At 43.3% G+C, this 13,182-nt stretch overlaps 2 protein-coding genes across 11 annotated transcripts in view; both read right to left on the bottom strand.

The window, feature by feature from the left end:
- Nucleotides 1-13,182, bottom strand: part of TMEM60 (transmembrane protein 60) — a 206,412-nt gene that overhangs the window by 46,257 nt on the left and 146,973 nt on the right. For 8 of the 10 annotated variants that reach the window (XM_085653991.1, XM_085653998.1, XM_085653999.1 and 5 more), the window contains one exon: nucleotides 6,215-6,307. The exons of 1 other annotated variant lie outside the window; for it this stretch is intronic. The gene's annotated coding sequence lies outside the window, so the exon portion shown is untranslated. Of the gene's footprint in view, nucleotides 1-4,698; nucleotides 4,828-6,214; nucleotides 6,308-13,182 lie in introns of those variants that run through there. One more of the 10 variants, XM_085654000.1, reaches the window with a different exon arrangement.
- The window catches only part of LOC146856020 (uncharacterized), a 58,255-nt gene that overhangs the window by 27,535 nt on the left and 17,538 nt on the right, over nucleotides 1-13,182 (bottom strand). The gene's annotated exons all lie outside the window — the stretch shown is intronic.

The following is a 13,182-nucleotide window of genomic DNA, read 5'->3' as shown; positions in this document are numbered from 1 at the left end:
TTTTCCTCTTTCAAGAGAGCAAGAAGCCTAAAAGCCTGTCTGTTCTCTATCCACCCAAGAAAGGAAAACAAAGCTCAAACAAATACAGTGCTCAACTCCTGGGGCCTGCCAAATGTGACCAGACATTTTCCCTGTGGGGTTGTAGTGTACGTCACCTTACGTCCTCAAACAAGGGTCTGGATTTGGAACCCAACAAGACCTGGAAACTCCGAGCACACACTAATTGTAACTCAACAAATGTGGTGTATCTAATAACGTGCCCCAGTGATATGAGATGCTTTGGGATGACTACCAGAAAGGTCAAACAACGCATCTGTGAACACCGCAGCACCATTAGGTGTAAGAGAAGCACCACCAAAATATCAGATCATTTCCTACAGATAGGGCACACTACAAATTACCTCAGATGGACAGACGTTGAACAAATAAGGACTACTGGGAATGTACAAAAGACATTATTGGAAAAGGAACAAAGATGGATATATAGACTTTCCATCCATAAGCAGAGCCTCAACGATAACATCCCATGGAACACACTGAATCAGAAATTACTCTCCATACTTCTTGGGTTTCCAATCGTATATGACCTTATCACGAATGAACATGTAGTTACGTGTCATTCCCTACATAGCCCATAATTATCATTTGTCTGGGATTACCTTGTTAATAAATGATCTTTGGATGATACCATCTGGCACCAAGGCACTGCTAACATGATTTTTCTTAGGACATTGATAGTGAATCTACAGGCATACACTATACAGTTCCCGCCTCAAATTGGGATTATGTCAGATCTATACGGGTCTTAGATCAATAATAATCTGATAGACTCTTCATTACATGTACTAGACATATCCGTCTTCTAATAAAGATTATGTCCGATTTGTATGGAATGCTGATCAAAAATAATCAGAGAGATAACCCAGTCTCTGTTATTGATGTGCAGCAATCGGAAGACCTCGATTATGTGCACAAATGACCAATTGTATACTGGTGCTATTGTGTATGACATCATAAATTGAGAGGTCCACCGGTGGTCATTTTTTATTACGAATAAACCAGAGCAGTTAATCACAAAGAGAAACTACCTGGAACATCATCTCTAAATCTATATGAGAGTCTCGCACTTCCCGGGTTAAGGGTTAACCAGCCCGTGAACGAGCGAGACGTTCTGCCGTCACCACGCCCTCACGTGATGACGTATAAGGAAGCAGCCAGAAACACCAGCTTCTCAAATACACCCATGCTGGCAACCTCTTTATCTTCGGGATCCTGAACCGGCACTAAGTGGGTGCCGCAGGCGGGTGCTTGACCTTGATGAAGTAAGTGAAAGGCCTGATCTAACTTTAAGATTACCCACAACCAGCCTGGGTTGTTGCTAAAAGACTCTCGATCTATGTTTTTCTAGGGTTTGACTAAAGGCAACAACCACCGGCAGGGTCCATGGGGTATTGTATTCTTACGATTCACGTAAACTTTGAATAACTTTCTCTGCCACTGCTTTTAATGGAAGTTTTGACTTTAAATCTCGAATACCACTACATGGATACATTTATATTCCACAGCAAGTGGTTATTTTCAGAGAAAGTTTCACAGCAATTACGGACGCGGCATACATTCAATCGCGACTAGCTTCTCTTTGAAATGGAGCATTGGGTTATTGGCACCATTTCTCTGGTAAAATGAACCACACATTGATTGCCACAAGAGTGGTTTTGCTATGGCACTACAGTCATGTACGGACTCTGTTGCCGCAACACTAGTTAGGTAACACAGGTGAATAAGTGAATGCAGATCCTAGCATGTGGATATTTTTTGTATCGCACCTAATAAACCTAACTGTGTTTACTACTGAGGAATACATTAACTGCCTGAATGAAGTATGCTTGATATCATGTTATTTGGTTTTTCAGAACAAATCGTTGATGACTAAACCTTACGTTTTGCGGCAAATAAGCACTTCATGAGTGCACCTTAGCGTGTGCACTCATTTCTATTTTTCACCGGTCCTGAAGAAAGCCTTGCTACCACGCATCCAAAGGCTTACACATGTAGACCTTGTCAGCATTTTTTATAATGGATGTCTGTGACCAGGAAAGCCACAGAAGACCTCCACCTATTTTGCTTTTAATCTTGCCCTATAAGCCCACCATTAAATACCTTTGAGCAGGTATAGAGGCAATCTTAAAATAGCTCATTTTTCACTCACCCCACAAGAAATTCCAATTTCCCTGTAATTCAGGCATTGCAGCACACCCTAGAGGCACTCGGCCCCTCGGGTGGGTACCCAATGATGAAGCATGCCACCAACTAGGTTGGTGGGTGAGGGTTCTTCTTAAAAAAAAGAATTGCTTTCCTTTCTTTGACCACAGTTTACAGTAATCCATTCTCGTAATTACTCCTTCTTTGTTGTTGTTCCTTACATTCTATGCGTGCCATTTTATAAACAGCAGGGCTATCCCTCAAGCTTGCACATATGACGCAAGCCTATGCCCCAGAGACCAGCGATATTGTAGTTTAATCACCAGGCATGGGCTAGGTTGTAACTAAATACAAAGTACAGTGAAAGGTTTATTATTAAATAATTTTATTCATGTTCTACATAGTGAGAACTGATGGCCTGTGCCGGAGCAGTTATACTATATTGCAGCATTTATATTTTTGTACTTTATATTTTTTAAGGATGGCTGCTAGATTAAGGAAAACGATAAGACTCCGGTCTCTCGTGCCGTCTTACACATGATCTTACACTGATCTTTTATCTCAAATAATTTTCCTAAAAATTAAGTCTAGTCTATTCTACCTGCATTTTATGATGTTTTGTATTTTTACAGGTTATATACTGTTTTTAAATTATTTAAAATAATGGTAGACTGTTTACTGTCTGTGTTTTAAATATTTGTTTGGTACTTTTATGGTATTGATGGATACCGAATAAAGCAAGTAAATCAATATTTGTCAAGTCTTGCTGCGCTCATGAAGCAAAAGTGAGTATCCTGTAAAATGTAATAATACTTTTGCCAACAAAAACTCCCCTTATAAACGTACTGCAATAATGAATAAAACACAGCAGCCGTCAGATTGACACAGTGCAAATTTAGAAATTATATACAGAATCACTAAGGAAGTGGTCGATCATTCATGTATTACGCTATGTTCCCATTCTGAAGTCCTTCTGGTACAAAATAGACGACAACGCAACCAACAGCACCAAATCTATTTTGATCCCGACAGAAATAACAAAACAAAAAAATTATTATTTAAAAATATAGGCGTAAATTCAAACATGATAGTTTGCTATTAAGCACCCACTCATGCACTACCTTTCACATACAGACAAGAATGTTACATTATGTTTTTTAAGTCACTTGTAGCGCACGGTACACTAAAAGCCGTTTCAAGGCGCAAGTCCGGGCTATGCCTTCTTTTGCTCTGATCTTCTGTGAAACGTGCACTATGCAAATTTATAAATTATATACACAATCACTGAGGAAGTGGTACATCATCGATATAATAACGTATGTTTCCTTTCATAAATCCTTCCTGTACAAAACTAACAACAAACCTAATTAAAATTCGTAATATAAAAACAAAGAAATTAAGTTTCAACTACAGTGAACAAACAAAAAAAGACAGTTTTACGTAAACAATGAAACCACAGTACAGTGCATGTGAAAAACAAACCGAGCCACCCCTGCCTATTAATTCACACCTGGCCTTCAAGTTACCCGAAATATCTTCTGACTAAGGGAGAAGGGTCATCTGAAGCAAACAAACCTTCAGCCCCTGTCCTTATGTCTGCAGGGGCTGTAGGGATTTCTGCACTTTGTCTAGGTAACACAACAGCGCCAAACCAGTCACATAGGGAAAGCGGGCGCAAATGTTAGAAGCCGCCTAACTGCTGACAATGGACGCACAGGCGCGATTGTTAAAGTGCGGCAATTTTGTGTTGGAAAAAAAAAGGATTTTTAAAAGTTGATTTTGGCGAGCTGCAGCCCAAATGAAATGTGCGCTTGCCTTGTTAAATATGCATAGTGTGTGTCACATAGAAAAATATTATTATTAAACATTAAAGCGCGACGTTGCAGCGCTTTAAAAAACAAATATTTATTTATTAACCTGAATATGGTAGCGTGTCCCTGAAGCGGGCACTGCGTTCAAAGTTTAAGAAAAAAAAAAAAAGAAAAAAAAAAAAAACAAGAGAAAACTGAGCACAGTGTCCCTGAAGTGGGCATCGCTCAGCATACAATTTAGAGCGCATAGCACTATATAGGAAAATTGGCCTTTATTGCCCCCATCACTCAAACAAAATAGTGCTCACCACCTTAAAATGCAGACCGTGTAACAAGCCAAGTAAAAGGTCCAGTCCTTATGGGCGGTAACAAATGGAGGAAAGGCGGTACCAAGGCGGGACTAACAAGCCTATTTTCGAATCAGAAGCCAGCATTTAGGAAGGACAATGACACAAGCCAATGACAATATTGGCGGAGAGTGGGCGGGGCATCCACTGCATACCCTAATACAGCATGCTTCGCAGAGCGAGCAGCGCATGCACGCTGCTGCTAGGCTCGACCTAAAAACAGCATTTTCTCCTACGTCCTGTTATAATCTACACCTCTCGGAGGAATGTCTGCTAGGAATAATCACTGAAAAACAAGATGGCTACAAGCTGTATCATACAGCATTTTATCAACCTACCATCAATTAATCGGAGTATTCCGTGTTGTGGCAGGCCTTAGCCCTTTGCTATTTCCTTAAGCATTAAAATGGAACTTTAGCATCATAACTGGCGAAGAGGTGGTGTTCTAGAGTCAGCGGTGTCCAACATGTGAAGAAGCAAGGTTCTGAGGTGGGTGAAGTGAAAGTTAGTTATTGTTCTATGCATAATGTATTAGAAAAAACACTGCTTTGTAAAACCCAGTGAAAAACACAGTTAGTCATTTATTAAGTGATGATAGGAGCCCTCTTACAAATGCATTTCTGTAGACACGTGTGCACGGGTGGAGGTAGGCACTTGTGCTCTGTGAGTGGCTGTGTAGTTACGCTTGTGGTACGGTTTGATCAGTGCTGGTGGTATCATTCCAGTAACGATGTATGTAATGACATGTGGCACAGGACGTCATTTGCCCTAAACAGTAGCTGCCAACTTAATGGTGTACATTTTTTTGTTTACATTCAGCAAAGCCTGGGCCACCGTTTCATATTAGTATTGTATAGTTTTTGTGGGTTTCCCTACTACTTTTCTTGTGTTCCTTCAAAGGCCCCCACGCTTACCACTTCCACATACTAGCTTGAGGTAGTGAAAGCTACTGAGGGATATCATTTCCCAAAGCATTTTCGGTCTCTGAATGGCCATCTCAACCCAAACCATGGTCACATCTTGATATATTGCATTCCCTCACTATTGTACAAGGCTGAAACTTCATAGGTAGGTTTGAGGTATGAAAATAAACCTAAGTGGCATCTTGCACCATAGACCACTTCTGAAAACAATATCCCCATCTTTCTCCCTTTCAAGTTCCCCTTTATCTTTTGAGAGCGAAACCTTTTTTATCCCTTTTGTTAAGAGAAGACCAAAAAGTGTAGAATATAACATGCATGCTTATCGACCCGGTTCGGTTATAGAAAGATATGCAATATATAGAGGAAATAGTAGAGGCTGATACAGGGAACAAAACATAGAAAGGAACATTCAACATAAATAGGATAAGGATATGCCCCGTCATGTATGGCCAAAATGTGTGCAGATTCTTGACACTATGGAACAACAAGGAACGTTTTCTTTAACAACAAGTACAGCATTCTTTGCATTACATAGGACGATAAATACCAGGTGAGTGATTACCCAACTTGCTTGCCTGTAATTTGTGTGTTGACTTGGAAGAGAGAAAGGCTGGGTTAGTCTTCCTAACATTCAAACTCACAACTGTCAGATCACTGTAGTTGCCAGCAAGGGCATCTTAACTTAGTGAACCCCACTTTAGGCATATATATATTTGAGGCTTTGCAGGTCCCTCCTCATATACTAATTTCAAACGCTGATAGCCATCTAAATGAGATAGAAATACTTTACATTTTCCTTCCCTCTTTGTATCAACTTCGGTAGTGTTCTGTTTATCTGAAAATATTAGCAACCGGCTGTGAATATAAGTGATGAGAACCTAGCTTTTTAATAAACAGACAACACTTCTAGTAGTCCTTGGTGTTCACTCACCTCATATTTTAGGCTGACAGATCATTATTTTTTCTCTCTGCGACATGGCCTCCACCATATGCTCTTGATCCTCCTCCCAGAATATGGTCACAACTGGGTACAAAAACGAAAAAACTAAATTATTATTATTATAGGCTTACTGGGAAAGCTAGACCAGCAACGTTCTTGTTGCTTTCCACCCCCTTCCAAGAAAGATGCACTTTTTCTTTCTGTTTGAAAAAGCCTTTACGGTCTCAAATAATCATTGACACCCCTCACTCAGTTTTAAAAGTTGCCTTAACTCACATACTTAAATCAAATTGAAAACAAAAAGAGGGTAGGAGCACATTACCTCATATGGCAGCACTCAGTCCGCTCTAAAACATTATGCTAAAGGCCGTGCATGAGAACACTTACTTCATTGACCGTCTTTAGTTTTTCACCCTTGTTGGTGCAGCCAGTGCTATGTGGGCGCAGGTGGAAGCACACTGCATTGTGTTGCTCTCTACTGAAGGGCAGCAATCCTGAAATGTGTCTAGAGATGCACAGCACCGGCTGCACAAACAAGGGTGAAGAACTAAAGGTAGTTACCGAAGTAAGTGTTGCGTTAACCTGCATTTAACGTGATGTAATGAGGTGAACGGAGTGCTAGTATGCGAGGCAGTGTGCTCCACCTTCTTTTTGTTTGAAAAAAAATACTTTTAAACTCAACTGTCTAAATGCCAGTTGCCCGAAACAATGAATGTGTACTTCATTCTGATTAATGAAATGGCTCAACATAGTAAATAAATGTGTGCTTTCAAATAACTGTCACTGTATTTGTACAAACTGAAATCATAGATAAATATGCATTTGCCATGCATTATAACTGCCAATAGTAAAATATCAATAGGTTTTACAAGAAACAAGCGCCCCATTATTTTTCAGAAAATGAAATGCTTCTGAGGGACACTTCAACTGTCGCTAATCTACCGAGGCTCGGGGGAAAGGAGTTTAGGTTGACCCGCTTCTCTGCCTGCATGGAAGCTGCCTTGATATTCAAAACTTCCCTCCACACTTTTTATTTTTTTATTTTAAAGGTTCTATATAGCGCTGGCTAGACGCGGAGGTATCCGAGTGCTTTACATGAGTATAAGATCATAGTTGCAGGTTACATCATTACAAAGGTTACACAGTTATTAGAGCATGGCAACATAGTTTCTTGTAAGGTCGAGATAAACAATAAGCACATATACGTAAGGGAAAAAGCAGGCAAGGGGAGAGATTCAGGGGAGGGGGTTAGGGGCAGGGGAAGTAGACAGAGAATGAAGGAGGGAAAGAGGAGGGGAGGGGGAGAGACACAGCGTGGAAAGAGGAGGGCGATGGGGACACAAACCGGTAGACGAGTCAAAGCTGCGTCCAAAGTCCAGTAAGCTGTGATCATAGGGGAAGTGGTATAATTTCCCCATCTCTGTTGCAAGAGGCTCCCTTTACGCAGTGGACTCTCTCAGAGGGGTCTCTGAGACTCCAAGGCCTACATACTGGATCCATCCCCAAAAAGGGGAGAGGGAGTGCTTTGGCAAGGGGGGCCATACCATACCTCAGTTGGGAGTGGCTCCCTTGGCGCTGTGGACTCTCTCAGCGAGTTCGCTGAGACTCCAGAGTATAAATATCGGATCTTTCCCCAAACAAGGGGAGAAGGAGTGCTTAGTCAAAGGGCACAAAGGACAGGGGGCTAGGAGGTGTAGGGAGAGATTCGGGGGAGAGGGGCTAGGAGCGAGCGTTTTACATGAGGAACACTAATGCTACAATTTTACATCAGTGACAAGTTACATAAGTATCAAGAAAAGCATTTAAAGAACTTAGGGGACAAGGTTAACGGAGCAAGGAAGGGTAAGGGGATAGGGTAAAGGGGTAGGAGGAAGAAAGGACGTAGAGACGAGGGGAAAATCTGCCCAAGGTCCAGCTCGGGGGAGGGGTGGGGGATGAGTCCACAACCAGTCTTCTCTTTAGCCATCTGGTAGCTCCACCGGGCATCGGCCAATTCGCTTGGTCCCTACAGTATGGGGTAAGTTCCACAGGTTCCAAGTCCTGATGTGCAAGCAAGTTATGTGATAGGTTCAAGGTCTGGTCAATGTCCAATTATTGTCCCAGGGAAGTAAAACAATGCGGAGGGGACCACTATGCAGACATCTTTGGGTCAGGCAGGGGACTATTGACCTTCGTGTTACATTCAGCCATACCCAATTATATCTGTCGTTCGAGGTGAGGTGATTGAAGAACGAGGAGCAGCTAGAGGCCAGAGTCAGTGTCCGCTAGTCTCTCATGGAGGAGAGTATTGTTGTGAGGAGGCAACAAGGGAGAGACAGCCGCCATTATCGGATCAGGCGGGGCTTCTCCTATATCCCTCTCTTTTGCAATAGGAACTAGTTGATCTATATAATGATGGAGCCATGAAAACGAGGTAAGTATCAAACATGTCGGATACTCTACACGCCATTAAGATTGCGGAAACAAGTGTGGTGGAACTGGCGGACAACTTCATACTTTGTAGGACTAGTAAATTAACACAGGGCTGTAGGAGGGTGAGAAACGACTCACCATGACATCCGCCGAGGAGCTCTTGCCAGGAGAAGCTGTGTAGATGAGGGAGGATCCCCGGATGCAGCGTTAGATCGCCCAGGTCAGCTTGAATGTCAATTTGTTTTGGGCGCCATTTTGGGGTCATGCGTTGGTCCCCATGAACACCAAGGGTCCTGCAGCATTCCGTACGAGGTGAACGCGCCACCCCTAGTTGGAAGCCCGAAAGGGCCCAGAGAAATTAGTGCATGGTAGGATCAAGAATCGCTATGCGATTGCGGACACTTAGAAGACTTAAGGACTAAGATGGACCCGATCCGCCATATTGAGGTCAGGCAGCATTCGGGAGAAAAAGCTCCGGTACAGAAAGGGACTCTATTTCGGGGTGTAAATACCTTGTTGCGTGCAGAACAAAGATCGAGCATTCGCATCCTAGCGCTATCCGGGATCTTCAACGGCATATCAGCGTGCTCAGAGGTCTGAAGTAAAATCGCTCGCTGGCTCCGTTCGTGGCAGAGAGACACGATCAACCAGCCATCGGCTGCACCACGGGTGCAGTGCAGGCCGCCCCCCCCCCCCCCCCCCAGGAACTGGAGCAGCGGCGGTAGGCTTTTGGGCACCGCGAAACCAGCGGAGCGCAGCTCATCAGGCAGGTGAGCTCCGGTGCTGAGTCACAAGGCACTTAGCTTGGTGGGCGGTTGTTGCGCATAGGGCTCAGGCTGCAGGTCGTTTTGGGGTGAGAGTGATTAAATTGGAGCAGGTTCAGCAGGAGTAGGAATGGTTACTTTGAGGTCCATTCCAGTGCCAGGAGTACACCAGCAAGTTAGTTCCATTCTTGGCCCGGCCTGTAACGCATCCACGAATGGCAGGCCCCATTTTGTCAGCCGGGTCTCAGATCACACAGCAGCCGATACTGGGTTTACATGCTCAATTCAGGCAGCGGTCCTTGGCCCCGCTGCTTCTGCATACTCCGTGGTACCAAATTCTTTATTTTGTGCCAGGGTTGGTTATGACTGGATGCCGTTGTGAGCTGCGGTGCGCGGGGTCTGCACGGAGCTTCAGCTCCATGCGTCCGCTTGCCTCGCCTTTCATCTTTCTTACGACTCTCCTCACTTTAGGATGTTTACTGCCTCCGAAAAACAGCAAACGTCATTGCTGGCCCCCAGCTAAATTTTTATTTCATGTTCGCATTCAGTTATAAATATGACATTTCCAAGAAAGTACTACATCACCAGAGGCAAAGGTTAACTGCAAAAAAAAAATGGCAATTAGTTTCCCTTCAGAAGGTGAGTTGAGAGGAGGTATTCCTTCGTTTTTGGTCTGGCCCGTGAGACAGCTTTATCTGCGGCGCCTATTGTTTTTTAGGTCTCGCCTGAGCCAGCGCATGCGCGGCCCTGCGAGACATTTAGTAACTGGCTTTTCAAAGTGCTACCAAAGCTTTTGCTGGCCTCAAGCATGCATGTCCGCGTGCGTGAACGTACACAGGCCATCTGGTTTTTGTAATGGCTCATTAAGCCTTACAATGCTCCTCCACCCCCTCTGTCTCTCTGCTCTCATTACCCCCTCCCTTCTCCCCCTCCCTCTTCGTCAGCTTCAGCCATCTGTCTTTCCTATGCCGTGTGCACCACTCGCAGGCACCCGTTCCCCTCCCTTATCCCCCTCCCTCTTCGTCAGCTTCATTTTCACAGCGCACGATATTACTTTCACATACGAGATACACAAGTGTTTATAATCTAGCATAACATTTTTAAATGCCACCCTGGGGGCCATGTGTCACAGTAGGCTCTGCAAAATTGAGTTGATCTACATCCTAAGTGGGGTTACTGGTTTTATGTATAACACTGCCATCAGAGCAAACTTTGTGGCAGGCACGAACACAGCCTTGCGCTGTGGGAGGACATTCACTTCAACGCGCATTGGCAGAGCAGACCCAGCCTCAGGAGCATCACATCCAACTGAATTGCCTCGTCCTCCAATCCCTCTTCCCGCGGTTGCTTCGTCCCTCTCTTGTCCCGTGCCTGCTTGCCCGGTGCTTTTCAGATTGTCCCAGACCGTTAAAGTCTCCCAAAAAAAATCAGCTACCTACATCTGGATATGAAACACATGAGGTCTGCTGTTTTCCCAAGAACAGAGACTACACAGATTCCACGTTATACCAAACACACGTCCAAATACAGCTGAGCGATAACTTCAGAGTGGGCTGGTCAGTTACTTACAAAATCTGCAGCACATTTACTTCCGAGGTAACAGTGGGTGGATCGTTCTGGTGAGTGGTGCTCGTAGCTTTTTGCTAACCAATAACACTCTTTATTGAGAGAAAAACAGCAACTGAGCCACTTCCAGGACAACTCTTTAGTCTGTCAATCACATTAAACTGACTTTCTAATTGCCTTTCTTTGCCTTCACTTATTCAAGTCTATCAGTGTTTTTCATGCAATTAAGATTCTAGCAGAGGAAACAGGATCTAAGTCCCAGATACGGTATCCTCTCGCTTGGTTTGGGAAGGGTTGCCATGCATGTTTCACGATCGTGGGTGCACTGAGATACACCTCCTTTGTTTCATGTCCAGGCTTCCTGTTTGCAGTTTTTTTTTTTTGAAAGACGAAGGAGGTAGTCGTTGGGCTTTTACTTCTCTGTCGTGGTGTTCACGTGACATAGTTTCGCCTCTCCAGCAGCTTTTTTTTCCCAGTCCCCCTCCTGCCACCGGTCGTATTATTTACCCTCTCTGTCCCTCATGTTTCTTATCTATTAGTTTAATACGGTTATCAGGTTTTGGTGCTTACACTGACCTTGCATCTGCAAGCGTCAGTAACAGTTGCACAGTTGCTGCCTCAGCCTGCCAGGCTTTCAAACCAGCTAGGCTGAAGGAAGCTTCATAAAAGCATGTACAGCATAGCTAAACTGAGACCTATTGGCTTTGCCAATGCTGTTTTTCCTAGACGCGACAAGGCCAAGATATTCGAGCCATCATCATGAGACTGCGTGGCAGAGGGCTCTGTGGCTCGCTCTGTCTTTTTTCCATAAATATGGTTCCTGAAGCCCTGTTGCAGACAACATATATGAATATTTACGGATTTTTTAAAGCTGTAGTTGTGCACCTCAATAATATCCTCCATCAACTAACTCCCCTCCACCCCAAAAAGCATTATATAAGATGTATGTTAACCAAGGCAACCTTTAGCAGCTCGAGGCACCTCATATCACACAATAGGTAAATGGAATTAAAAAGCAGGTTGATTACCAGTATATTATATTTGTAACGTGTAAGTTAGATGGTGATCATATTATGGAAAACTCAGGTACGCGTTTTCCAAACTGAAATTAAGTGCTAAAGTTAGAGTTTAAATTGATGTTTCTGCTGACAGCATAAAGGGAAATGTGACGATTCTTTCCCAGCTTGACTGGCCTTGCAAAAGCACCAGCAATTGCATAAATACAATAAGCACGTGTGACATGAGTTGGAACGCTAAAACTTTTTAAATACACTAGCCTGCCCAGTAACCGTCCTTCTCGCAAATAACTCATTCACGTCTCCATGAATCTATCACCTCAGCCCATATTTTCCATCAAGTAACCATTTTATTAATTCTGTGAGAGGGGTTGGAAATACTACATTGTTAAAAGCCTTCTTATTTAATACATTTAGGCAATGTGGCCCCCGCAAGTCTCCGCTGCCATTTGTTCGACCGCTTTATGAGGAAACCCTTTATAAAATTAACACCCCTCAATGTCACTTAATCTCACCGTGAAGATACATCCTGCCAAAAGAGGACTTACATATGCTGTTTTTGAGGAGTCCAAACAATCTGAGTTTTTTTTCCTTACAATAAGTCACCTTTTCAAAAACAGATGTTAGGGGAAGTATAGCTTTCGGTTGCAAGCTATAGATTGATCTTTAATATTTTGCAGAAAAAAATACCTACAAAATCCTTTTTGCAGGTATTTCTACATTTTGCAGAGTCGCAATGATTGCACTATCGGTCGGAGTGACCAGTCATCCAGTTTAGGTGACCTTATTATGAGCAAGTAACTGAGAATAACAGACAATCTCTAGCCATCTGTTACGCCATCAGTGAAATCATCGAGAGCAGCCACTCCCCTCGTCACTGCAACAGCAGTCTTCATTCAGATTGCTATCACAACAAGCATTGGCATAGCCAATAGGTCTCGCCTTTGGGACCTTATAAGTGTTTAGCCATGCAACAGTTAATGTTGTTGCACTAAGGATATTGTGCTGCATAACTAAATACTTACAAGGTCCCAAAAGCGAGACCTATTGGCTATGCCAATGCTAGTTTTAAATTCATATATAATGTTTTTGGGTCAGTGGGCTTCATTTAATGGGATTTAAAAATTATGATTCACATTTTGCTTCTTCCCACCTCTGCATAGAACAAGGGCAGTGGGTCAACACACCATCTATAGGCTCC

The sequence above is a fragment of the Triturus cristatus genome, chromosome 4_1 (assembly GCF_964204655.1).
Source record: "Triturus cristatus chromosome 4_1, aTriCri1.1, whole genome shotgun sequence".
Classification (NCBI taxonomy): Eukaryota; Metazoa; Chordata; class Amphibia; order Caudata; family Salamandridae; genus Triturus; species Triturus cristatus.
The sequence above is the reverse complement of the archived record's forward strand: the minus strand, read 5'-3'. Positions and strand labels throughout refer to the sequence as shown.